We start from the raw sequence: 26498 nt of genomic DNA, 5'->3' as shown, positions 1-26498 counted from the left end.
TCCTGCTCTCTCTCTCTCACTGATCACTTGCTCTGAGGGAAGCCAGTTGCCGTGTCACGAGGAAAGACGCACATAGTGAGAAACAGAGGCCTTCAGCCAACAGCCAGCAAGGAACTCGGGCCTCCTGCTAACAGCTATGTGAGTGACCAAGAAACTTTGTAAAGAACCAAATAAAACTTTTAGAAATGAAAATCACAACTACTGAAATTAAAACCAAAACAAAAACCAGTGGTTTAACAGCATATGAAGACATAAAGGAAAAGAGAATTAGCGAGTAGGACGTTCATGTCACAAGATTTTGCAGAATACAGCACGGAGATTCAGAGAAGTGAACGTACGAGAGAGATTAAGATTCATGGAAGAAACAGTGAGAAAGCCTAACATACATTTAACTAGACTCCTAGAAGGAGAGGTGACAGCTGATATGATAGAGATAATATTTGAAGAAATAATGACCTATACTTTTGCAGAACCAATGAACGGTATCAGTTCACATACTGGAAAAGCTTAATAAATCCTAAACAGGAAAAAAGAAAGCAAGAAAGGAGGGAAAGAAGAACTAACTAATGAGTGAACTTCACACCAGATTAACCATAATAAAACTAATGAACACATACACAAAAAGGTTTTGTGGTATTCTGGGGTACAGTGTTGGGTGGAGATCATTGTCAAAGGAATAACAGTTAGACTGACAGCTGACTTCCCAACGGCAGCAATTTAGACCAGATGACAATACAATGATATCCCTCATGACGTGAAAGAAAGTAACTGTTCACCTATTATTCTATTCCTAGTGAAAATATCTTTCAACACTGAGTGCACAATATAGACATTAATAAATAAAAAAAGACAAATAAAACCACAGAGAGTTTGCTAGTATCCAGGTCCTTGAGAAAGGGAATTCTAAGCAATGTCATTCTGGAAGAAAGTATATGATCTCAGAGAGAAGCCCTGAGATGCAAGAATGAAGAGCGAAGAAAGTAGTCAAACGTGGATAAATCTGAACAATGCATTGTTGTGCGTAACACATTAATAATGTCTTATGAGATCAAAAAATGAATTAAAAACACAAAAGCAAAAACCATGCAAATTAGGAAGAGAGTAAATGAAGTAAGTGTTTAAAGCCTTTGTAGTCTCAATCCCCAAAATAACATTATTGACTAACTTTTGACGTGATAAATTTTATATATATATATGCAAATCTCTAAAACAGCAGACATAGAGAATGTAGCCTATAAATCAGTACAGGGGGAAAAAATGAAATGATGAAAGTAAATAATCCAAAAGAAGAAAATAAAGATGAGAATATTTAAAGAACAGGTGAAACAAAGAGAAAGCAAAATGTGGTGATGGGTTTAAAATATATTAGTTATTAGTATTAATTAATTAAATAAAATACAAGTGGATTAAATGCATCAGTTAAAAGATAAAGGTTTTTAGACTGGATAAAAAAAAACTGTATTAAATATTCAAACACACTGAAATTTAGAAGTAGAAATATATATACCCTGCAAATATAAGTAAAAAAGAGCTGGCATTCTTATATTAATAGTACTCTAAATAGATTTTAAAACAAAAATCACTATTGAAAACAGTTTGGTAGTTACTCAGAAAGCCACACACAGAATTACTACACAACCCAGCAATTCTACTCCTAGGTATTTATCCTCCAAAAATTGAAAGCAGAGACTCAAACAGATACTTGTATACCATGTTCACTGCAGTGCTGTTCACGATAGCCAAAAGGTGGAAACACAAACCAAGTATTCAACAAATGAATGGATAAACAAAATGCTAAAATATAAACATACAATGGAATATTATTCAGCCATAAAAGGAACAAAATTCTGATATATGCCACAACACGGATAAACATTGAAAACATTATGCTAAATGAAATAAGGCAGATACAAAATGACAAATATAATTTCACTTATATGAATTATCTAGAATAGGCAAATTCATAGAGATGGAAAGTAGATTTATCAGGGGTGGGGGGGTAGAATGGGGAAGTTTTGCTTAATGTTTATAGAGTTTCTATTTGGGGTGAAGGAAATGTTTCGGAACTATGTAGGAGTGAGGGTTGCCCAACACTGAGAATCTAATCAATGCCACTGAATTGTACACTTAAAAATGGTTAAAATGGAAAATTTTGTTTTATGTTTTTTTACCAAATAAAAATTTACTAAGATAAAGACAATTGCTTCTTAATAATACAATTCAATTCAGCAGGAAATATATAAAATTTATATGCATCTAATAACACAGCCTCAAACTATGTAAAAGAAAATCAGAACTATAAGGAGAAATAGACAAATTCACAACTATATGGGAATTTTAAAAATATATCTGTTCATAATAGAATAAGAAGACCAAAAAATCCCACTAATAGATGATTAAAACAATGATGATTAATAAAGTTGGCCTGAGAGTATATATATTACACTTAACAACTGCAGAATAAATGTTCTAAAGTCCACACAAAATATTTCAAAAATGGACTCAAACTAGATCATTAAAGCAAGCCTCAACAATTTTTTTCCTTAAAATTTCTGAACTGTATACTTAAACAATTTTTAGTATCTTTATTGTGGTATGATTCCTGTACAGTAAACTACACATATTTCAAATGTACAATTTGATGAATTTTGATAGATGTATACACCTATGAAACCACCAGCACAATCAAGATAGCTAACATTTCCATCACTCCCCCAGAGGCTCAAATTTCTAATTTCCAATTTATCCCTCCCCACCTCCTTTACCCCATGAAAACCATGTTTGTTCTCTGTGTCTGTGAGTCTGTTTCTGTTTTGTAGATAAGTTCATTTGTGTCCTTTTTTTAGATTCTAAATATAAGTGATATTATATGGTATTTTTCTCTTTCTAAACCTCAATAAATTTTTAAAAACCAAGATAACACAGAGGAGGTTTTCTGACCATAATGTGATTAAATACATCACTAATAAAAAGGTAAGCAGAATATCTTCGTATATTTGGAAAATTACTCATAATGGAAAATTTTTAAAATTTTTTCAATTGAATGATTTAAAAAAAAAGGTCTACCTCTCAAAAACATGTAGGATACAGCTAAAAAGTACTTGAAAGAGTGTTGATTTACAGCCTTAAATATTATATTAGAAAATAAAAAGGGCTAAAAGTTAATAAGCCAATCATCTATCTCAGGATATTAGAGGGAAAAAACCAGTAAAACAGAAAGAAAGTAGTAGAAAAGCTATTATAAATAAGAACAAAAGTACCTGAGATAGAAAAAATATGTAGTAGAGAGGAATAATAAAGCCAATAGTTGATTCTTTGAGAACATTAATAAAGGTGTCAAGTATCTGGTGAAAGAGAGAGAAACACACACACAACACACAACTATCAGGAATAAAAAGGGGCATTGACTCAAGATGTTGCAGACACTGGAAAGATCAGGAGGATGACTCACTGTAGTCTATATGGACCAATTTCCTAGGGGAAAATTAGCAAAGCCTGTAATACACAGAAAAAAAAATCTGAAAATTCCTTTACCCATTACATAAATGGAATCATTCATAGGAAATCCACAAAGAAAACTTTAGGACCAGAAGGCTTTAATGTGAGTTCTGCCAATTTTTTTTAAGAAATAAAGTATTTTAATATCACATAAAATTAAATTAAAAAGGAAACAACTCCCCAAATCATAATAAGATACTAAAAGTTATCATAAAGAATGTGACAAAATATAATTATAGATCAATTTGATCTATGGACATTAATTTAAAAATCTGAAACAATGCTTTAGCAACCTGAATCCAGCAATACGAAAGGGTAATATACACCTTGGATTTATAATCCTTATCAATTTATAAATTCTTTGGATTTAATCCTAGGAATACAAAATTGGTTTAATGTTAAAAAATGAATCAATGTAATTTGTCATTAATAGAATAAAGGTGAAAAACCGTATGACCACCTCAATATATTTAGAAGAGGCAAATGGCAAAAAAAAAAAATCAATATAGATGCTTAATTTAAAAATTCAACAAACTTGAAATAAAAGGGAATTTAAAATCAATTAAAGGGTATCTACAGAAAATCTACAGCAAACATCATACTAAACAGTGAAACACTGGAAGCTTTCTTTTTGAAAGAAGGGAGAATGTAAAGGTATCTACTATTGTCTCTTCTATTTGACATTATACTGATTGTTTCTTAATGGTTAGTTGCAGTGTAGAATCTAAAGCCTCATCAGTGCACTATGTATTGTATTGTATTAAAACCCATTGCACTCTCTTTTTACTTTGAATGAAACTTTTAACACAAATCAAGATTTTTTTAACATCATGCATTAGTCGTTTGGAAAATATTAGTTCACTGAGTTATGCATATTTTCCAAATGTTAGCACATTTCTTATATAATATCAAAAATCTCACATTTATTAATATCACCACTGATCTCATCAGAAAAATGTACTCAGTGTGCAATGTACTTGAGATTTAATAAAACTAATTTTTACTGCTTTATTAATGATATTCTTAAGTGAAACTGGCATTTTCCTTGGTAAGTGGTATTTAAGCACACAATGACTACCAAGATAGTTTGGCACCACTGCCTTGATTTGTGCTAAGCTCCCAGAAGTTTTACCCACCATTGCATTTGCTCCATCAGTGTAGATGTTGATACAATGAAAAAAGGCAAATAACATATAAATATTGTCATAAAAATAGTTTTATCCTCATAGTCTCCCAAGAAGACCAAGGACCTTGATGTGTTCTGGACCATTCTTTGAGAATCACAGCTCTAGGACAGAAACCTCGGAGTGAAGCTGCTGTGTCAAAAGGTACGTATAACTTTATCTTTACTGGACAGTGCCATACTCTTTTCCAAAGTAGTGGTACTAATTTATACTCTCATCAACTGCCTAGGAGAACTGCCATCACGCCACATTCTCACCACCAGCTAGTATGGCATTGGTACTTTACTGTGGTTTTACGTTGCATTTGCGGTGGGGGGAACCAGGTGAAGCAAGTCTTCATACATTTATTGGCTTTGTGGACTTAGTCTTTTATGAGGTGCCCCTTTAAATCTTCTGCCTGTTTTCTATTGGGTTATCTGACTTTTGCATAATAACTTGTATGAGTTTTTGTTTCAGATGCAAATCTTTTGTTGGTTATATCTGTAGCTAATTTCTTCTCCTCTGCTGTAGCTTGAGTTTTTACTCTCTTAGGTACCTTTTCATGAATAGGAGTTCTTTTAGTGAAGTCTAATTTATCAGTTTTTATAGCTTTGCTTTTTGTATTATTTAAGAATTCTTTCTGTATCCCAAAGTCATAAAAAAAATTCCATATTCTCTTCCTTAAACTTAGTTTATTAAATTAAAAACAGATTATTTATGCTAACATGTAATGAATTTACTTTTTATACAAAATATTTTAAAAATTTTTCAGTTTTAATTTCTAATGCAATAAATATTGATAGATATAACCTTATACACAGAAACTCTAAGGGGTCCTCAATAATTTTTAAGACTTTAAAGAAGTCTTGAAACCAGTAAGTTCAAGAACCATAGTCCTAGAGAAACTTCGGCATTGTGCACTGGAGGTAAGCATAAGAAGTTTCTTAGTAGCATTGTTTTGAATAGCCTGAAACTGGAAACAATTCAAGCATTCATCAAAAGTAGAATAGATAACAGCTCAGACAACTTAATAATAAAAAACAAACAACCCAATCCAAAAATTGGCTGAAGACCTAAACAAACAATCCTCCAATCAAGACATATAAAGAGTCAATAAGCACATAAAAAAATGCTCAATATCATTAATTATCAGAGCAATGCAAATCAAAACTACAATGAAGTATCACCTCTTACCAGTCACAATGGCCATCATTAAAAAGTCCACAAACAATAAATGCTGGAAAGGGTGTGGAGAAAAGGGAATCTTCCTACACTGTTGGTCGGAATGTGGTTTGGTGCAGCCATTATGGAAAACAGTATGGAGATTCCTCAAAATACTAAAAATAGATTCACCATATGATTCAGCAATTCCACTCCTGGGCATATATCAAGAGGGAACTTTAATTCAAAAAGATACATAAACCCCCTTCATAGAAGCACTATTTACAATAGCCAAGACATGGAAACAACCTAAATGTCCATCAACAGATGACTGGATAAAGCAAATGTGGTATATTTAAACAATGGAATACTACTCAGCCATAAAAAAGAATGAAATAATGCTATTTACAGCAACATAAATGGACCTGGAGATTGTCGTTCTAAGTGAAGTAAGCCAGAAAAAGAAAGAAAAATACCATACGATTATCACTCATATGTGGAATCTAAAAAAAGAAAAAAGAAGACACTAACGAACTAATCTACAAAACAAAAACAGACTCACAGACATAGTAAACAATCTTATGATTACCGGGGGGGGAAAGAGGGCGGGAAGGGATAAATTGAGAGTTTGAGATTTACAAATATTAATTAGTGTATGTAAAATAGATAAACAACAAGTTTCTTTTATATAGCACAGGAAACTATATTCAATATCTTATAGTAACCTATAATGAAAAAAATATAAAAATGAATATGTGTAGGTATATGTATGAACTATTATGCTGTACACCAGAAATTGACACAACATTGTAAACTGACTACACTTCAACAACAAAAAAGTAGAATAGATGAATTAAGGGTTGAATATTGTTACAACAGAACACTACATAGCAGAGAAAGGGAACAAAGTACACTGCAAGACATGGATGCTGTACACAACAACGTGGATGAGTCTAAAATAATGTCTATAGTATTCTCCATACACATAAGTTCTAAACAGGCAAAATCAAATTGTAGATTGAAAGGATGCTTGCAAAGCTGATGAAATATACATTCGTTGGTAAGATGCAGAAAAGCAATGAAATAATTGCCATAAAACATAGAATAAAGGTGACTTCAGCTGTAGGTGGGGAGGTTGTGCTTCTGGGGACACAGCAAAGTTTTGCATCTGGATCAGAGTACTGGTTATGTAGGTGTTCACTTTCTGAATTATTCTTCAAACTATACATATATGTTTATACATTTTTCTGTATGTTTTGCATACGCTTCTTTACATTTGTCAAATTTCACATACATTTTAAACCAATGTCATTTGATCTTTCAATTACCCTTTGCAGTTCCTGTGAAAATTTTCTCTATATTAGTCAGGGCCCCATCAGAAAAGAAATAATTTATTTGTACAAATTTGGTAATCTGAGGAGAGTTTAATAAAAAGGGACTATTTACAGAAGTGTGAGCAGGGTTTAAGGAACTCAAAAATGAAAATAAAATCCCCTGGCATTAGTGACTTGGTAGTGCCATCCTCACACACTGGCTTGAAGGGGCAAGGAGAGAAAGCCAGCATTAGAACAAGGAAGTGGAACCACGAGAAGAGAGCTGCGTGACAGGGGCTAGGACCTCTAGTGGAAGGATGCAGCCCCCTCGCAGTGCAGTGACTACAGAAAGAGCACAGATACGCTGACCGCGCTCTTCTCCCTTCCTTCCTCTCATCTTCTCTGTGCTCCCTTGTGGCTGAACTGGACTAGGAACCAGAAGTCAGAGATGCAGTGCCTTTAGGGCCACCTCCCAGGAAATGGAGCAGGAAGAAGGGTAGAAAATGGGTCCGGAGTGATTAAGAAGTTGGTCACATGTCTACCTGAACCTAAAATGTTAGCCATCAACATTATTTTTCTTTTAAAGCAAGGGCTACGGGGGGAAGGAAACCTGACTAAATGACAAAAAACATATCCTGTACAACCTCTGCTTCTGTAGCAGGTTACAAGGCTTCAGTTGGTACTCAAGGCTACCTTCTATCTCCCATTTCTATTCTTATCTTTTATCAGCACTTATGCTGAATGTGTGTGTTTGTTTGCTGTGTTTTATTTTGTTGTGTACCCCTCTCCATGCTCCAGGCTGCCAGAATAAATATGCTTTGCCTGCTTTTCTAAAGCAGGTTTGGAGAGACCTAAAATTCATGCATGTAGGCTATGAGGTGTCGTAATCTTGTCTTTATCAGGTGAATGCACTTTTCCAGGGACCAGACTTGCCCCTTGGGCCAAGGAGTGCTAAGAGATGATCCACTGAATCCGAGTTCTAAACAGCCTTCCCTATACCATCCCCACCACGTAGCAGCAACTACTGCTAATAAAGATACATCGCCCCTTCATTATAAATTTGTTCTATGGCCTGCAGAACCCCTAATGACCAGGGGAAAGTCGGCTTCCATTTCATTGGAACCACTGTATTCTGCTTCCTATTTTTCATATGAAGACCCCGAAGCCAGGAGAATTTGAGATCTTTGCTTAAGACTGCACAGTTAGTACAAGAGCTGAGACTAAAAGCTCTGCCTTCTGATTCAAGATTAATTTGTTTCCCACACACTGGAGGAGTACATCTGTGTCTTATCACTGTAACAGGTAGACATGGGAAACAGCACTAACATAATGTTAGACAGTAATAAAGGTGACTCATGGGAGGGAGAAACGTAGTTGCAGATTTCTTCTAAGTATTAAGGCACCATAGGGAATAACAAGACATTTGTCTTCCTGCTGTCTTGCTGTGCCAAGCTACAGCACTGAAGATGTTTTTTTTGCCCTGGGTTTTTCCAAAGCAGGGCCTTTTCCAAAACAATTCAGTGTGATGACTATTCAAATGCATTATAATGTGTTTGCTGATTAATTTCCTTGGTATTGGAAAATAATACCATTTTTCTTTTGAATTGCCCCTCCCCGTTTCCCCAAAGGAATTCACATTGCTTTTTTTTTTTTTAAAGTTAGAGAGTTCATACTAGTGAAGCTCTTTAGTGAATAGGGCCCTTTCTAATCCATAAAACACCATCAAAATAGGTATTTCAGTGAACCCATAGGGATTTCAGGAATCACGCTAGGGAAGTCTGTAAGTGACTCTGCATTTTTGGATTTCCATAGTCTTTCTGGGGGTAATTCTTTTCTTTTAGAGTTCACATATATCTTGTACACCAGTCTGTAATTTTAATCAGACTATCAAAGACAATGCACCTTTGAAGTCTTTGAGCGTAACAATATTTAACAGTGGCCTTATTAGGTGAATGCTTGAAAGTATTCAACGTTAAACTCAATTTACTTCAAGTTTGTAAATGTGTTATTAACAATTCTTAAATATTTCAAATCAACTAGAAGTACAGAAGGCTCGTCCGCAACTCTTCTGAGATGACATGTTCCAATACTGAAAGAAGCCTATGACTTAAGTCCAGGTCTCTAACCAACACTCACTATATCATCATTGGTGAACTCATAATGAGGGAACTTCACGGCTGAGAGGTGCAGGCCCCTTGCTGATCCTGCCGGATGCATCAGCATGACCCATGGCAAGGGCCGTAATAACCGCCAAAATCTCCTGCATTTTCAATGGGCACACAACCAAGATGAGTGCAAACACCTGTCAAAACAAGCCGGTCAGGTTCCTTCACTTGTTCTAAATCATGCCGTGGGTCCCTCAATGGGACACTTCCACTGCGGCTTCCTGGTCAGTCTCCTTCTTGGTTCTATGGCGCACAAGCAGGGGTTTGCCTCTGCATTTGAAAGCCATGTTTTTGCCCTCTGCAACAGCGGATAACTTGATTTCGATTTTCGACATAGCCAACTCATCAGCAGAAGCACTCACGCCGGGAAGCAAACTGGGAGACGACATTCTTGGCTGACACCCACAGTGCCTGACTACCGACACCCACAGCAGGTGCTGCTGTTATCAACTAGAAGAAACCTTTTCTAGCCTCACTGCTCTCTTTAGAAGACTTTGTGCTAACACTTCAGTGTGACCACGGTCAGAGAAGTCAGGTACTCTGATGTCCGTAAGGGAATACAGAACAGAAGCAGGGACTCTGAGGCCCACAGAGGTAACCAAGGGTCGGCCTGCAGCCTGGCCACTCAGTGACTCCGGGCACAGGAAGGACCACTTGCCATCCAGCACTGGCAACTCTGAGATGGCGGCCACTGCAGCCTGCACTTGGGGCCACAGCGCACCCGCCACCCTGCAGGACTTGGCCAGCAGGACCGGCACGAACGGCCCCAGGGAGCTGCGATCAGCTTGGGGGTAATTAAACTGATCAGCAGGTAGTAAGTGATGAGGCAGAAGACTGGGAGATGGGATGAGGTAAGGAAAGAATTAAAGACATAAGATTGAGTTACCAAAGGTGGAAATTTCGTTTGTAAGGGATGGTGGCTCTTTACCTTAGTGATTTGAAGATGGTAATCATTATTTTATTGTATTCCTTATCTCTTTTTTTTTTTAGGGTTTTTTTAAAGCTTTATTTTAGATTGATTATCCAATGAAGCAAGTTTCATTGCAGCTGTTTACTCCAGCTATTTTTCAGGGTATTTATAAACTCAGTTGAAGGTCAATTTTAATTATGATTCTTAGATCAGACAGTAAACATTTCTTACAGATAAACATAAATTATTCAATTTGAAGAATAGAGACAAAAACAAAGATTGAGGGAATAAATGAACAATACCTCAGAGACCCATAAATAGCAAGAGAACTAACAACATATATGTGACTGGAGCCCCAGGATGACAGGAAAAATAAAATACTGGGGCAGAAAAATTATCTGAAGAAACAATGACCCCAGTGTGTTCCTTATCTTTTTAATTTCTGAATTTTTAGATAGAAGTCGCCTCCTCTCTTGAGCTAAATTAGGTGAAATAAAGAACTTTGTCACAAAACTTTGTAAGAAAGGGGTAGAAGTTGGAAATTAATGGTTTATTAACGTTCTCCATTCTAAGGTGAAGGATGAGGCCTTTAGTAACTTGGCCACCTTAGTTGACAATGGGCTGAGATGCCCCACTGAGAAGGAGAACCAGTCTTGCAAATTTATCCTGTGCTAAAACAGTCATTGAGGAAACTTGATATGACATCTAATTTAGCACTTCAGTGCTTTATATAGAGAGAAGTTATCATCTGTGTATCTCAGTCAAAGCAGTCAACATTAAAAAAAATGGTATTCACAATGTTTATAGCAGCACTATATACAATAGCCAAGACATGGAAACAACCTAAATGTCCATCAACAGATGATTGGATAAAGAAGTTGTGGTATATTTATACAATGGAATACTACTCAGCCATAAAAAAGAATGGAATAATGCCATTTACAGCAACATGGGATGAACCTAGAGATTGTCATTCTAAGTGAAGTGAGATAGAAAAATGATAATAAGAAAAAGCGTATCACTAGAGAAGTAAGCCAGAAAGAGAAAGAAAAGTACCATATGATATCACTCATATGTGGAATCTAAAAAAAGAAAAAGGAAGACAGTAATGAACTTACCTACAAAACAGAAACAGACTCATAGACATAGTGAACAATCTTATGGTTACCAGGGGGAAAGGAAGTGGGAAGGGATAAACTTGAGAGTTTGAGATTTGCAAATACTAACTAGTATATATAAAATAAACAAGTTTCTTCTGTATAGCACAGGGAACTATATTCAATATCTTTTAGTAACCTATAATGAAAATGAGTATATATTATGTATATGTATGACTGAAACATTATCTCTACACCAGAAATTGACACAACATTGTAAACTGACTATATTTCAATTCAAAAAATTAAATAAAACATACTCAATTTTTAAAAGTAGACTGCACTGATCTTAAGGTTTAATTCAATGTTTTATAATTATACATACCCTTCTAACTAGCATCTGAAGTTCCAGAAAGTTTCTATACCCTTTGTCTCTTTCTAATTAAACACCCTTCCTTCTCACTTTCTGATTTCTATCACCATAGACTAGTTTTGCCTGTTCTTGGATTTCATATAAATGAAGTCATACTATATACTATATTACTTCAGGTCTGGTTCCTTTCATTCAATTCATATTCTGCATGTATCAGTACCTTGCTCCTTTTATCCTGGATAGTATTCCTTTGTATGACTGTATCACAATTTGCTTATCCATTTCCTATTGATGGAAGTTTGAGTTGTTTTCTGTTTTTAGCCATTATGAATACAGCTGCCATGATCATTCTCATACAAGACTTTTTGTAGACATATTTTTTTTCATTTCTCTGGGATATATATCAAGGAGCCAAACTGCTGGTCACATGGTAACTTTGAGAAACTGTCAGGCTGTTTTCCAAAGCAGCTGCAACACTTTACATTCCCACTGGCAATGTACGCAGGTTCCAGTTTTTCCATATCCTTGTGAACACTTGTTACTGTCTGTATTTTTGATTAAAGCCATCCTCGAAAATATGAACTCGTATCTCACTGTGTTTTTGGTTTGCATTTCTCTAATGATTAATGATGCTGAGAATCTTTTCAAGAGCTTATTCACCATCTGTACTTCTACTTTGAAGAAATGTCTATTGTCAGTCAATTAAGGCTGCTATAACAAGAGTGCCACAGGCTGGGTAGTTTATAAAAAGCAGAAATGCATTAGTCATAATCCAGGAAATTGTGAAAGTCAGTATCAAGGCACTGGCAGATGTGGTGCCTGGTGAGAGGTTGCTTCCTGGTTCAGAGAGGGCAGACTTTTCACATGTCCTTACATGGTGGAAGGGCAAGGGAACTCTCTGGGCCTCTTTCACAAGGGCACTAACCCCAGGGCTCTGCTTTCATGACCTGTCACCTCCCAAAGACCCCACTTCCTAACCCACCACACTGGAAGAATAGGTTTCAACAAATGAATTTTAGAGGGCTACAAATATTCAGTCTGTAGCATCTACTCAAATCTTTTGCCCATTTTTAATTGGGCTATTTGTATTTTTAATATTGAGTCCTAATTGACTTTTAACAGTGGTTGAATTGAAGTGAGGAAGTCTGTTGTATCAGGGTAACCTCTTTCAGCTGAAAGTAACAGAAACGACAATCTATACTAGCTTAGTATAAATGCAATTTGTTGTATCACAGAACTGAGAGTTTTTGTGGATAGTTCTGGCTTCAGGAATCGCTTGATCCAGTGCGGGAAAAAAAATGACAGAGGACCCCATTTCTCCCTCTTCATCTCCTGGCTCTGCTTCTGCTGTGTAAGCACCATTCTTGGACACACTCTTCAATGACAGCAGCAGTGCAGTGCCAGCAGCTCCAGTCTACGTTCTCCCAGGTTCAGGTGAACTGGGAACAAGCACTTGCTTTTCTCCCAGCAGCTCTGGCAAAAGACTGATTGATTACAGATAATCCCAGTTGGAGTGGCCAGGGGGATGGGTACCTTGATTGTTTTAGGAGTCACAGGCCCATTCAGAGTTGGAGCCCATCCAAAGCTCATGGACTGCAAGTGGGGGAGGAGAGTTTGCCAGGGAGGAATTAGAATATGTTTACCAAGAGGAGGAAAATGAATGTTGAGATGTCAAAAACTAGCAAATGTCCATTACAGTATCTCCCAACCATGGTCTGACCGAGAGTTGATAGGATTTTAGCAAAGCAACAAAGCCAGGAGGTATGGCTACAGGTTAAAATATTATTTTTTAATTAATTAATACGGGCATATTTATAAAAGCAAGAGAATAATTATCCAATGGTAAAATCGCAAAAAAAACAATCACAACATTGGAGTTAGAAGATCTGGTTTGAAATTCTAGCTTTGATTTTTGCTAGCACTACGACCTTGGGAAAAAAACCACTTAACCTTCCACATCACATTTTTCTAAGCTGAAAGCATGATTCCAGCATCACAAGGTGGCTCTGGATATGTAAACACATGCAAGTGCCTGGCACAGAAAGGATACTCTGAAATCCTGGGTTGTAACTTCTTCTACCTGCCCTCCATGTGACCCCACCCGAGTCACTTCCTTCCCAATCAGTGTTTGCTTTCCTGATGGGATTTTAGAGATTTTCCCAGAAAATCTTAGAATCCATCATTTTATTGAGCCCTAAATGCAATCTCCGCTCTGTGATTAGAGCGTGATTCACTCAACGCTGAGAATGGTTTCTGGTCGGAATATCATTAGAGCATGGTGAGCGAGACCCAAATAGCAGCCTCTGAAGACAGCCTGGGGTGGAAGACAGAGATGATCATCTTAGCTGGAGGCCTGGAAAATGTCAGATTCCCCTGGTTTGACTTCCAGCAATGGAAATGAGTGCCACCTTCCCCCTCTCTCAATGCACGCTGCCCCTTTGGATTCTAGTTTGGTAACTAAGCAGTGGGAGCCTCACTTTTCAGAAACTCGTTAAGAGTTTGGAGCTGCTCTGTTGGTAGCCCCAGAATTTCTATATAAGAAACACTTAAGGACAGCACTCTGCCTGAAACGAGTACCTAGAGGAATTGTTTTTGAAACTGTTTGCATTGTAGTAAGTGGGTTTCACTGAGACAGTATACTATTGGAGATGACTCTGTGTAGGGCTGATGATGACTGTCTGGATAGTGCTCACCCCTTGACACCACCGTGGACGGCCCCCTTTCTATCTCCACGACTCTGTGCCTGACTTGTGTAGGTAGTAGAGGCAGAGCAAAATGTCGTCATGGGCATTTCTGCTCCACCCTGGTAGCCTGGGTTTTCTAGAAAGCAGACAGGCACAAGGATGGGGTTAGAAGTATAGGCAATTTATTGGAGGAGGGGTAAAACCTGTGGAAGTTAAAAGGAAGAGGGAGTAGGAGTGAGCAGGGAAAGTCTTTCCACCATGATGCAGGTCTGATACTTGTGAAAGGAGAAGGGATGGAAGGGTGATTTGGCAGGTAGAGCCTCAGACCGTGGTGTAGCTCTGGATGTCACAGGCAGCCTAGCAGGGTGCCCAGGCACAAGGACTGCCCTTCAGGGAGTCCCACACTGCATGGCAGAGGTCACGCCCTGGTATCCCCGCCACGCTCAGTCACTGGCTGAGGCTGCGCGGGAGAACATCCCGACCTCGGATGCTGGGCTGGCTCCAGGAGGTGCTACAGCTGGACGCTGTCAGCTGTCTGCTCTCCTCGAAGCAAGCTGTTTCTTGAAGAGAGGTCTGAGTTGCACCCCAATCAGCTGCTGCAACCTCTGACCTCCCGCTGGTCATTCTGCCCTTGCGCATACTCATACTCACGGCAGAGAGATGGCGTGTTGTTGTGCTTGGCTTCTTTCATGATTCCCTTGGCTGAATTCTCAGTGGGTCATTGTCTACCTTAGGTCTCTTCTCTTTGAAAGATTTCCTCTGCCTGCAATGCTTTGGCCTCAGTCACTCTAATGACCAGCTCCCTCACCTCCTTCAGGTCTTTGCTCACGTGCCCCCTTATCAGTGAGCTCTTCTCTGACCATCTAATAAAATGGCAACCCCCTCACAACAATCCTTATTCCACTTCCTGGCTTTTTTTTTCCTCCATAGCACATACCATGCATGATTGAAAAAGTTTGTTTCTATATTTATCACCCATCTCCTTTGATTAAATTATAACTGATGTCAGGCTAGGAAATTTTGTTTGCTGCTCTATCCCCAGTGCCTACAATCGTGACTGCGCATAGCAAATGCCATTAAATATGTCAATAAAAGGAAAGGAAGAAGAAAGATAGGAAAAAAGGAAGGAATAAAACTGATAGAACCACGTGAATCATCTAAAAGTTGGTAGATACCACTAAACCTTCCTCTTTCAGATGCAGACTTCGTATCTAAGATCATCTAACTTCTCTATGGAAGTTAAGCTTCTAACCTCTTGCAAGTGGAGAAACTTGCAAAACTGTGTTACCAAAAATTGGAATTTTAAAGACAGGAAACGTATTTATTAACTGCTTTCTTGCATCACCCACAATGGTCACATGCTTTCACATACATTATCTCATTTACTCCTCCCACTCTCAGCAACACTTTTGATATAGACCTTGTCATCCCTATTTTACAGGCAAAGAAGACTGAAGTCCAAAGAAGATACCCAAAGTTACACATACAACTGAAAGTACAGAATTAAAATCCAGAGTTGTCTGTTAGTGATAAACAAGAAACAGACTTTAGTACGAAATAAGAGCTGAGTGACCAAATACTCTTAGCATTTGATAGTATAAATAAGAATAAAACTAAAGGGGGGAGGGCATAACTCAGTGATAAAGTGCATGCTTAGCATGTAGGAGGTCCTGGGTTCAATCCCCAGTACCTCCATTAAATAAACAAAATTGAAGAGTCGTATTGCAGAGGATGGAGTAAGGAATCACTTTTACTATGCAAGGGTTTCAACATTCACTATCAGCTACCCAACCCAAGGGAGGTACCATCTTCTTTTTTTTTTTTTCTTTATAAAGTCAGTTATGGACTGAATGTTTCCCCCCAAATTCATGTGTTAAAGCCCTAACCCCCAATCTAATGAATGGCATTAGGAGTTAGGGCCTTTGGAAGATTAGTTTTAGATGAAGTCATGAGGGTGAAAATCTCATGATGGGATTAGTGCCCTTACAAAAAGAGGAGACATCAGTGCACCTTCTCCATCAGTGCAAGTTGGTGGCTGTCTGTAAGCCAAGAAAAGAGCTCTCACCAGCAACTGAACTGGCTGGCACCTGGACTTAGGTTCCAGAACCGTGAGAAATAAATTTTTGCTGTTTAAGCGGCCCAGTCTATGGTATGTTGTTATAGCAGCCCCAGCAGACCAAGACAACTAAGAAACACACAGCCTGTAGAACTACCGACGACCCAGCAGTTCCACTCTTGGGTGTTTATCTGAAGAAAACAAAAACACTAATTTGAAAAGAGATACACACCCCTGTTCATTACAGCATTATTAACAATAGCTAAGATATGGAATCAACCTAAGTGCCCACCAACAGACGAATGTATAAAGAAGATGTGGTACATATATGTAGTGGAATACTACTCAACCATAAAAAAGAATGAAATCTTGCCATTTGCAATGCACAGACCTGAGGGTATTACGTTAAGTGAAGTAAGTCTGACAGAAAAAGACAAACACTGTATGATTTCACTTATATGTGGAATCTAAAATACAAAACAAATGAACAAATGTAACAAAACAGAAACAGATTCATAGATACGCAGAACAAACAGGTGGTTGCCAGAGGGGAGACAGTTGGGGGAGGAGAGAAATTGGTGGGGAGATTAAGAGTACAAACTCCCAGTTACAAAATAAATGAGTGACAGGTATGAAATGCACAGTGTGGGGAATACAGTCAATAATCATGTAATATCTTTGCATGGTGACAGATGAAAACTAGACCTATCATGGCAGTCATTTTGAAATGGATAGAAATACTGAATCACTATACTGTGTTCCAGGAACTAACATAGTGTTACAGGTCGATTATACTTCAAAAACAAACAGACAAAAACTCCTAGAAAGAGATCAGATTTGTGATTATCAGAGGTGGGGAGTAGGGGGAGAGGGAACTGGATCAAAGCAGTCAAAAAGTACAAAATTCCAGTTACAAGACAAACAAGTACTAGGGACGTACTGTACAACTTGATAAGTATAATTAACATTGCTGCACATTATGTATGAAAGTTGTTAAAGAGAGTAAATCCTAAGAGTTCTCATCACAAGGAAAAAATTTGTTTTCTATTTCTTTAATTTGCACCTGTATGAGATGATGAATGTTCACTAACCTTATGGTGGTAATCATTTCCTGATGTATGTAAATCAGATGATCATGCTGTATACCTTCAACTTATACAATGCTGTGTGTCAATTATATCTCAATAAAAACGGGAAAAAAAAAAGAAAATGGCTTAAAGGGAAAAAAGAAGAAACATAGCCATATAGCATGAGAAATTCTCCTTTAGGAGAGAAACCTGTTCTCACAGTAAGGTGACAACTAATGAAAAAAGAAGGAATGATGGAATTTGAAAATCATCAGTGGATGCTAAAACTCGTAGATGAATACTGGGTAAGGAAGAGATATTTATACAACTCTCAAAAAGCTCCTATAAATAATTTATTATTCACGAAAGAAAACCAGTATCTTAACAGTGGAAAAATCTGGCAGATGCTACTTTAAACAGCAATCCAAGTCATTGTCAGTGGTATTATTAAGACAAACCAGTATCAGGTGGCTCCTCATACGATGGTCTGAGAAGAATCCAACAGCATTTCTATGGAATTGCTGCCAACAAGGTATAAGCTGAATGTAATCATGAGACAAGTCACACAAACTCAAGTTGAAGGACGTTCTAGCAAATAACTGTCCCGTACTCGTTAAATATGTCAAGTCAGAGAAAGTGAAAGAAAGGCTGTGGAACTGTTCCAGATTAAGGAAACACAACAATGAAACGCAATGTATGATCTAAGACTGAATGCTGGCCTGGGAAAATAAAACAGCTATAAAGAATGCTATTGGGGCAATTAATGGAATGTGCCTATGGACCATGTATTAGATAACAGTACTGTATCAATGTTTAATGTCTTATTTTGATCACTTTGCTGTGGTAATATAACAGAATATCCTTTCCTCAGCAAATATTCTGAAGTGTTTAGAGGTCTCCTAACATATGACATTTCCAATTTACTCTCAAAAGTTTCAAGAAAAAAAAATCATACCTACATGCCATAGAAAAAGAGAGGTGGGGTGGGGAGAGCGAGAGAGAATGATAAAGCAAATAGACCAGATTGTCAACAATTGGTAATGTTGTGTATAGTGTATACAGGTGTTCCATGTATTACTTTTTCAAATTTCTTCTAAATCTGAAATTATATCAAAATTAAAAATTACAAAAATGTGGTTTTAATCTCAAAGACCCTCTCTAGATGTGAATCTAGGGGCTGGTGAAACACTTCAGGTAATTACCACAGATTTTTCTTTAAAGGATTTGAATTATTCTGCAAATCAAAATAAGAAACTCAGGAAGGCTAGAGAAATGCATAGCACTAATTCCTATTGGAAATGTAACCTATGCTTTTCCTCTAAGTGCTCATCAGAGATGCCTGAGCACTGGTCACTTTGTCAGAAGTGGTTGTTTGCAAAGAGTCCTTTGGCAAAACAGAACATTTTATGATTCCAATTTTGTAAATGGAAATAAAATGTATGCAAAGAGTAAAGGCTGAAAGAAACAACAATGAATCTACTCAAAATAATTCCAAATGACTTGGCCTCATTTTCTTAATCTTGATGTTAATTTTTTAAGCATTCCATATAGGAAACCTAAATAACAGCAGGATTTTTTAGGGAGAAGACAGCAGGTATTTTTTTGTTATATATAAAATACTTGAAAGTTAGAAATGACATGTGGCTCCTGTCTCTTCAGTTTCCTCATTTATCAGTTTTCTAAATTACCTTTTCCGCTCTCTTTTTCTCTACATTAGACTGCCCATCAGTGTTCACTGAGCACCTTCTAGATGCAATGCAAATATGAAAGAAGATCAGGACATGGGTCTCCATGGCAGAGACCACTAGCTGGCTTTTCACCATCCATTTCTTCATCTGAAACAGACTACCTTCATTGTTCGGTGAATCAGTGTACTCGGCTATAAAATATTTCCCAGACTTCATTGCAGATGTGGTGACCAATGAGACAGAAACAGAAATTATACGGTAAGGCTTCTGGAAAAGGTCTTTAAAATTTGACTGGGAGGCCTACCTTTTCCCTTCATCCTTTCCTCCATCTTGCCTGGAACACAAATATGATGGCTGGACTTCCAGAAGCCACCTGGTAAACACAGGATAAGGCTCACACTCTAGGGAATGGCAGAGGGAAGAGCCAAAGGAGGCCAAGGCTGTGATGCTGTCTTAGGGTCCACGTTACCTGTCCAGGCCGGCTTTCTCTGGACTCCTTTTACAGGAGAGAAAATGCAGCTTCTATCGTACTGAAGCCATCCTAACTCGGGATCTCTGCAACCAGTAGTTGAACGCAATTCTTAAATTATATCATCCCTGATTTTAAGGGCCAATGGAGAGAAGCCTAGCACACATAAACACATCTAGCCGGGTGGTATGTAGTTAAGACAGCGTGAGTGGAAAGAGAAAGAGCTTTATTTTTAAAGTATTTTTTAATAATTACTTTTAATTGTATTTTTTGGGCCTTTTTTCTTTTTTCACTGTATAGTCAGTTACAGTGTGTCAATTTCTAGTGTATGCACAATGTGTCAGTTATACATATACATAAATATATTTGTTTTCATATTCTTTTGCATTATAGGTTACTACAAGACAGTGAATATAGTTCCCTGTGCTGTACAGAAGTAAAGACTAAGAGCTTTAGAATCAGTTACCCCTGCAGTTCTGTCTTCAGCTTAGAAATATAGGGTGTGTGACTCTGGGCAAATTATTTAATCTTTCTAAACCTAAGGTTTCCTCTTTGGTAAAATGAGGATGACAGTAATTACCTTGTGTCATTGTAATGAGGAAATAATGGGACTGGCACTTAATAGGTGCTCGATCAATAAACTCACAGCAGGATGAAATTGATTTGGGTTGACATTGTCAAGAAAGCCTTAGAGAATGAGTTGGCTTTTGTTGGCAGTGAAGGACTGAAACGTTCGGGAACATGTGGGTAAAGAAGAAAGGTATTCCACGTGGGTAAAGGAAAGGCATGGGGAAAGACATAGGCATTGGCTGAATATAACATTATTTGAAAGTTACAAGGAAAGCAGTATTACTGGCATCATTGAGGAAAACAGAGCAGTATAGATAGGGTGATAACAGGGTGACACAGATGGGGTGGGATCAGGCTGAAAGCCAAAGGGAAGATAAGTGACTTACTTAATATGCAAGGGCACAGGAGAATCCATAAGTTTAATATAAGAATGATCAGAGCAGACATAATAAAAGCTCATCACACTAAGGTTCAGTTATCCTGAGGGATTTTCCTTTAGAACAAGTGACAAGGAAACGAGGCTGTGTGCCAAATGGAAGGCAAGTGTCTAACCCAAAAGAGTGGCCATTAATTTAATGGAAAGACTAACAGCAAACAGTAATCTAGTTGTTAGAAAGGCACTATGGAGCCACAGAAGCTTTCTTCCTGTGGTTTTGTACTTGGCAAAGGTGGTTTTCACTAGAAAAAAATCAATCAAGCCCATCAAACAAAATATGTTTCTCTGTAAAAACCAGAAGACACCAGCAGACACTCACCCATTTCGATTCTAATGGTGTGTCTTTCTCTACCTCATTGAGAAGATTCACTCAGTAATGCCATTTGTTTCCAGCAAATACTTCAGAATTTTCTCAAGGTAAAAGTTAAGACATCTACTAACCAATCCCTCCACTCTTTGGTTTTCACAGAATCATCACATTTTACAATAAAGTTAAATTATTCTTGTTTTTCCTTTATGTTAGGATGGAAACTGGTAAACTAAACCAGACTTCTTGTAGGCCTGCACTTACCAGAAAGAAGCCACTCACAAGTTCCAATCTGAAATTTTTCCCTTCCTTCTCGTAACTTGAAATAGAATATGTAATAGGTACTATAAACAAATGGGTATAAAGCTCGGCTGAGTAATCCCATCTCTGAGATGTCATGGAAAAGGCACAAATTTGGAGTGAGGAGACCTGATCTTCAGTCCTGACATTGCAAGTAAGAAGATGGGAGATATTGGGCAACTCAGATTTCCTGAACCTCAGTTGTGTCTCTTGTAAAATAAGGATTATAAGCCCTTTCTATTTCAAGAAGTCCTTCTTTAAAATATATATATATATATATATATATATATATATATGTATGTATACATATATATAATAAAATCAGACTCTCCATTGGTCAAAAAAAATACTTTAAAAAAAACCAGACTCTCCACTAATCAAAAAAAAAAAAAAAGTCCTTCCTTGGGAGGATTGCATTAAAAAATACATACAAGTGCTCTGTAAGGCTTAAAGAACTGTACAAGTGTGATATTTTCAGTAGACACTCAGAGTGCCTCCCCACTATGTTCCGTTCTTTGGGGAGTGTCCCCTTCACACCTTTCCAAAGGGTAGTCCCAGGCAGTCATAGCTGAAACAAGCATAATGATGATACTTCAAAAACAAGAGCTACAGTTTAGAATGATGAAAAAGTTCCAGGGGTGGAGAGTGGTAATGGTTGTACAAGATGTGTATGTACTTAATGCCACTGAATTGAACTGTATAGTTAAAAATGGTTAAAATGGTAAATTTTGTGCTATGTCTGTTTTTCCACAAAACAAAATGCTTTGTAAAACTAAGAGCTAACACGTACTGAGGACTCACGTGTCTTTCTTATAATCCTTGACACGGGTTATTTGACATCATCCTCACAATAATGTCATGTAGTAGGTGCCAGTGTTATCCTCATCTTACAGATGAGGAAAGAGTGACACAGGAAAGCTAAGTAACTAACAAAGGTGACATGGCTAGTAAGTGGTAGCCATGAATCTGGACAGATTCCAGAGCCCTGGCCCTACTAACAATCCCCTCCCCCTCCACCAATCAGAGGAGAGCTCAAGTCACAAAGTCCAAGGAGCTTGGCTTTTCAGACTCTTGCTCAGGTATCTGGTATGAGAGATACTGAAATTCTGATCACGTAGTGGTTGGTGCTGGACTCTTTTGATAAAAACAAGAGGTCCCCGGCTCCAAGGCAAGTCAAAGGCTCATGAGGGCCAGAGTTATAAGCAACAGCAAACCAGGAGCAGGCGAAGAAGGCAATCTAAAGAAATCGAGACTAGGGAGGGGAGGGAAGATGGAGTGTGCTGGACGTCTTTCCACCTCCTCTGTGTGTCTCGCACTTTGTATCTTTGTGATTGTTCTACATACTTATCAACAAACCTCTTTTGCCTAGGCTCTTCCGACAAGCTGTGTAATCTGCAACCTAATGAGCTCTAATTATTCTAATAAAGTATTTCAAGAGGGAAGAGAAGCTGTGTATGCAAAAATATCTAGAGCATTGCTTTTTATAATAATCAAACATCGGAAAGAATGGAACTGCCCAGTAACTAGGGAATAATAAACGATACTATGTACATTCAGTGGAATATTATGTAATCATGAAAATGCATAAACAGAAAAACTGTATGTAAGTGGAATAATTACGATAGGGAAAATACATCAAAAACTGTAAGTGCGGGAAAGAGCACGTGTGTTGTTCTATATTGTTCAAAAATCACATTAAATTTTTGAGAAAAGCTTGAGGACTCTTAAAATCCCCTTTCTTAAAACATTTGATGTAATTATCCAGTCTCAGAACTGGAAATTAATGTTAGCAGTCATTTAGCATAATTTCTTCAGATTCTGAACACCCTTAGCAATGAAGAGTTCTCTGCCTTCCAGCATAGTGGCTGCCCACCTCTGGGGACAGAAGTGCCAAAGTTTCTCCTCTGGCTGGCTTCTTACAAAGTTCTCCCTTACGTTACCTCTGCAGTTTCTTCCCCTTAGTTTAAGTTTCTCAAAGAGGGGCACACAAGAATCCACAGAAACAGGCTTGACATACAGGCCCTGCTCATCTGGGAAAATGATTTCAGTCACTGTCTTTAGCTCCAACTCCTATACTTGAAACATACGTTATAATGAAAACAAATATACGTGTATATATGCATGACTGGGACATTATGCTCTACACCAGAAATCAACACGTTGTGACTGACTATACTTCATTAAAAAAGATAAACATACATTACAGTAATCTAGCTCCTAATCTGTTTAACTGACCTAGGCATCAACCCTGCTAAGTCGCCTCAGTGAAGCCAGCGTGGCCCACTGGATGGGCTGCTGTGTGCAGCGGTGCCTCCGAGGAAAGACCGCCACGGGGGGAAGGAAGGGTGGGCAGAAGCAGAGACAATACAAAATCAGTACCACGTTTTTTAGAAAGTGGTGGGCTTGGGGGAAGAGCGGGCAGAAATTCACATAATGTCCCAATAATTTCACAGCAGAGCTAGAAGAGAGCATTTACAGCTATCCCAGGACTCTCCGACGGAAAGCTCTTCCTGGATGCACAGACATTAGCAGTACCGACAGCTCTTAGGTGACAGCTCTGGCTCGTTCATGTGGTCACGAGGTCTTTTGCACAGCGTGACAAAAACACAACAGAATGCCCGAGAGGCACCTGGATGGCACAGAGCAAAACAGAGGGGAGGCTGAACTCCCCTCTACAGAACTCCATTAAAAAATGAAGTGGGTCTATTACGAAGTCACAGTTTCCATTTTTCTGCTTTATAAAGTCAACCATGCTGGAGGGGGTCTAGCCAACGCCAGCTTCCAGGAATGAGTGCAAAGGGGAGGGGGGCATGAGACTCAGGGATGTCCCTTCAGGAGCAGATGGAAGGACTGGCTCGAGATCTTCCATTCATTTTGGACAAACACACACGTCCAGATTCAGGCTGTGGTTACTAGATTGCTCGCTACCAGTCTTGTTTTATATTGAAACAATGACCTCCTGAAACCACAGGCCCACAGATCTCCTCCCCAACCGTGAACTGTTCCCCAGCACAGCCAGGATGAGATTCTCCCAGCAACAGGATGCCAAACCCTTCCACAGCAAAATAATTCACTTGCCACCATTTTTATTTGCATTACCTTCCCAGATAAGATTAATTCCTTCTTTGAAGAGACAGACATCACTGTAGCCTGTCAGATTCCAGGGAGCTGTAAAACTGCGGACTGCTCCAAGTAGGCAAAGATACTAATCTGTTTGATCTTCTTCAAAGCTCTCTGAGTGGGTGGGATGGCCCCAGATTTTCCCGAGTACCAGAAAGTGTAGTTGTACTGCAGGGGATGCTCTCTGGTCCAGGGACAACAGCCTTCCTCTTGCTACCGCTTTGACTCTTGTCCCATTCAGATGTTTCCTTCTCACCATCTTTCTCTGCACTCTTTCCTTCATTCTGATCACGGTCCCCACTGGCATCATCTTTCAAGGCCTTGAACTTGTTCACCTTCTTGCTGCTGCCGTCAGCACTGCCTCACAGAGCGAGGCTATCACTTTTACACGATGACACACAGGGACTTCATGGGGGTGCAAACTGTGCAGCAGGGCCCCATGCTCAGAAGGGCCCCACGCTTGTTTAATGCTCTGTTGTCATCATCTTGAAATTCTTCATAATTGTTTTGAACAAGGGAACCCACTCTTTCATTTTCTATCAGATCCCACAAGTCACGTAACCTCAAACAGCTTCATGTCAACCCTCCCCACTCACCTGGCCATTCTTTTTAGAGGACCTGACTTGGGGTCTTTTCACCATCCTGGTTGCTCTCCTCTGACTTTCATTCCCCAAACTCACCACAGACTCCACCTATGACCTAGTCAGTGAGGAGTACAGGGGCACCTCAAACACTGTTGTTACAAACAAGATCGCGTGCACATCTGTAGTAACAGGAAGTAATAACTGTGTACTACGTGGTGGGCATTATGTTAAGCACACTACACGTGCTCTTATGCAATCCTCACAACAGCCCTTCCACTTAGGAGACAGATTTATCCCCAGTTTGCAGATCAGAAAACAACGACTTGGAGAGGTTACATGACTTGCTAAGGCCACAGGCGGCAGAGAACTCAAAGCCAGGTCTTCGGACGCTGGTACTGTATGCTCTACTAAGGCTTCTCCCCAGTTACTAGAGGCACTCCCTCCCTGGGGGGCTAGAAGCAGCACATACTGGACTATTGACCAATTCTGGTCATACTGTCAGTGAATCTTCATCTGAGGTGACTCTGCTGAGGTCTCGTGATGCTGACTGAGCTGTTCCCACGTGGCATCTCCTTTCCTGCGCTCACGCCCTCTGTTTGGTTCTTTCCACCAAGCTCAGCCTCATTCTTAGTTCCCTACTGCTGTCACAAAGTACCATAAATTTAGCGGGCTTAAAACGATTCAAATGTATTATCCGATAGCTCTGGAGGCCAGAAGTCTGAAATGGGCCTCACAGGGCTAAGAGGAAAGTGGCAGCAGAGATGTGTTTCTCCTGGAGGCTCCGTGGGAGACCCTGGCCATTGTTTTCCCGTTGTCTAGAGGCTGCCTGTGCTCCCTGGCTTGCGGCCATTTCACTCCCATCTCTGCTTCTGTCCTCACGTCTCCTGCTCTGACTGTGCCCCTTCTGCCTCCCTCTTATAAGAAGCCTGTGATGACACTGACCACCCGGCTCATCCACCATAATCTCCTGATGCTAAGGTCAGCAGATCAGTCACCTGAATCCCACCTGCAATTGTAAGTCTCCCTTGCCACATAACGTAACAGATTCACAGGTTCTGGGAATGAAGGCAGGGACATCTTTGGGGGGTCTGTTATTCTGTCCACCAGTCTCCCAGCACACCACACACACAACCCTGTCCTCAGGGGACCTGGATTCCAGGGCCTTCCCCACCCTCTGGAGCCTGCTCAACCTCCTGTGGCTGCATTCTGGTTCTTCTGTGTTCAGTTCATAAACATTTACAGAGCACCTATCATATGCCAGGCACTTTGCTAGGGGCAGGGGAGACCCAAAGAAAAAGACATCATCCTTGCCTGGAAGGAGTTCACATTTTAGAGAAGCTGACAGAAAAATCATGAAGGAGAAGAATATACGGCAATTGCTGGGATAAAAGGGAGCAGAGGGAGTTAGCGGAGGGGCTTGGGGTTTGGGATAGGGAGAGATACGCAAAGGTTTTTCTTAGCCCTCCTATTCCTCTCAAGATCCACAAAATCAAAGCTGTAGGATTCATCCTGAAAAATGAGGATCTGTGATCTGGTC

General features: G+C 39.0%; 1 protein-coding gene and 1 pseudogene across 7 annotated transcripts in view; both read right to left on the bottom strand.

The window, feature by feature from the left end:
• JAK1 (Janus kinase 1) overlaps window positions 1-26498 on the bottom strand; it is a 210039-nt gene that overhangs the window by 158418 nt on the left and 25123 nt on the right. The gene's annotated exons all lie outside the window — the stretch shown is intronic.
• On the bottom strand, window positions 9257-15009 carry LOC102544238 (cytochrome b-c1 complex subunit Rieske, mitochondrial pseudogene; annotated as a pseudogene).

The sequence above is a fragment of the Vicugna pacos genome, chromosome 13, assembly GCF_048564905.1.
Source record: "Vicugna pacos chromosome 13, VicPac4, whole genome shotgun sequence".
Lineage (NCBI taxonomy): Eukaryota > Metazoa > Chordata > Mammalia > Artiodactyla > Camelidae > Vicugna > Vicugna pacos.
The sequence above is the reverse complement of the archived record's forward strand: the minus strand, read 5'-3'. Positions and strand labels throughout refer to the sequence as shown.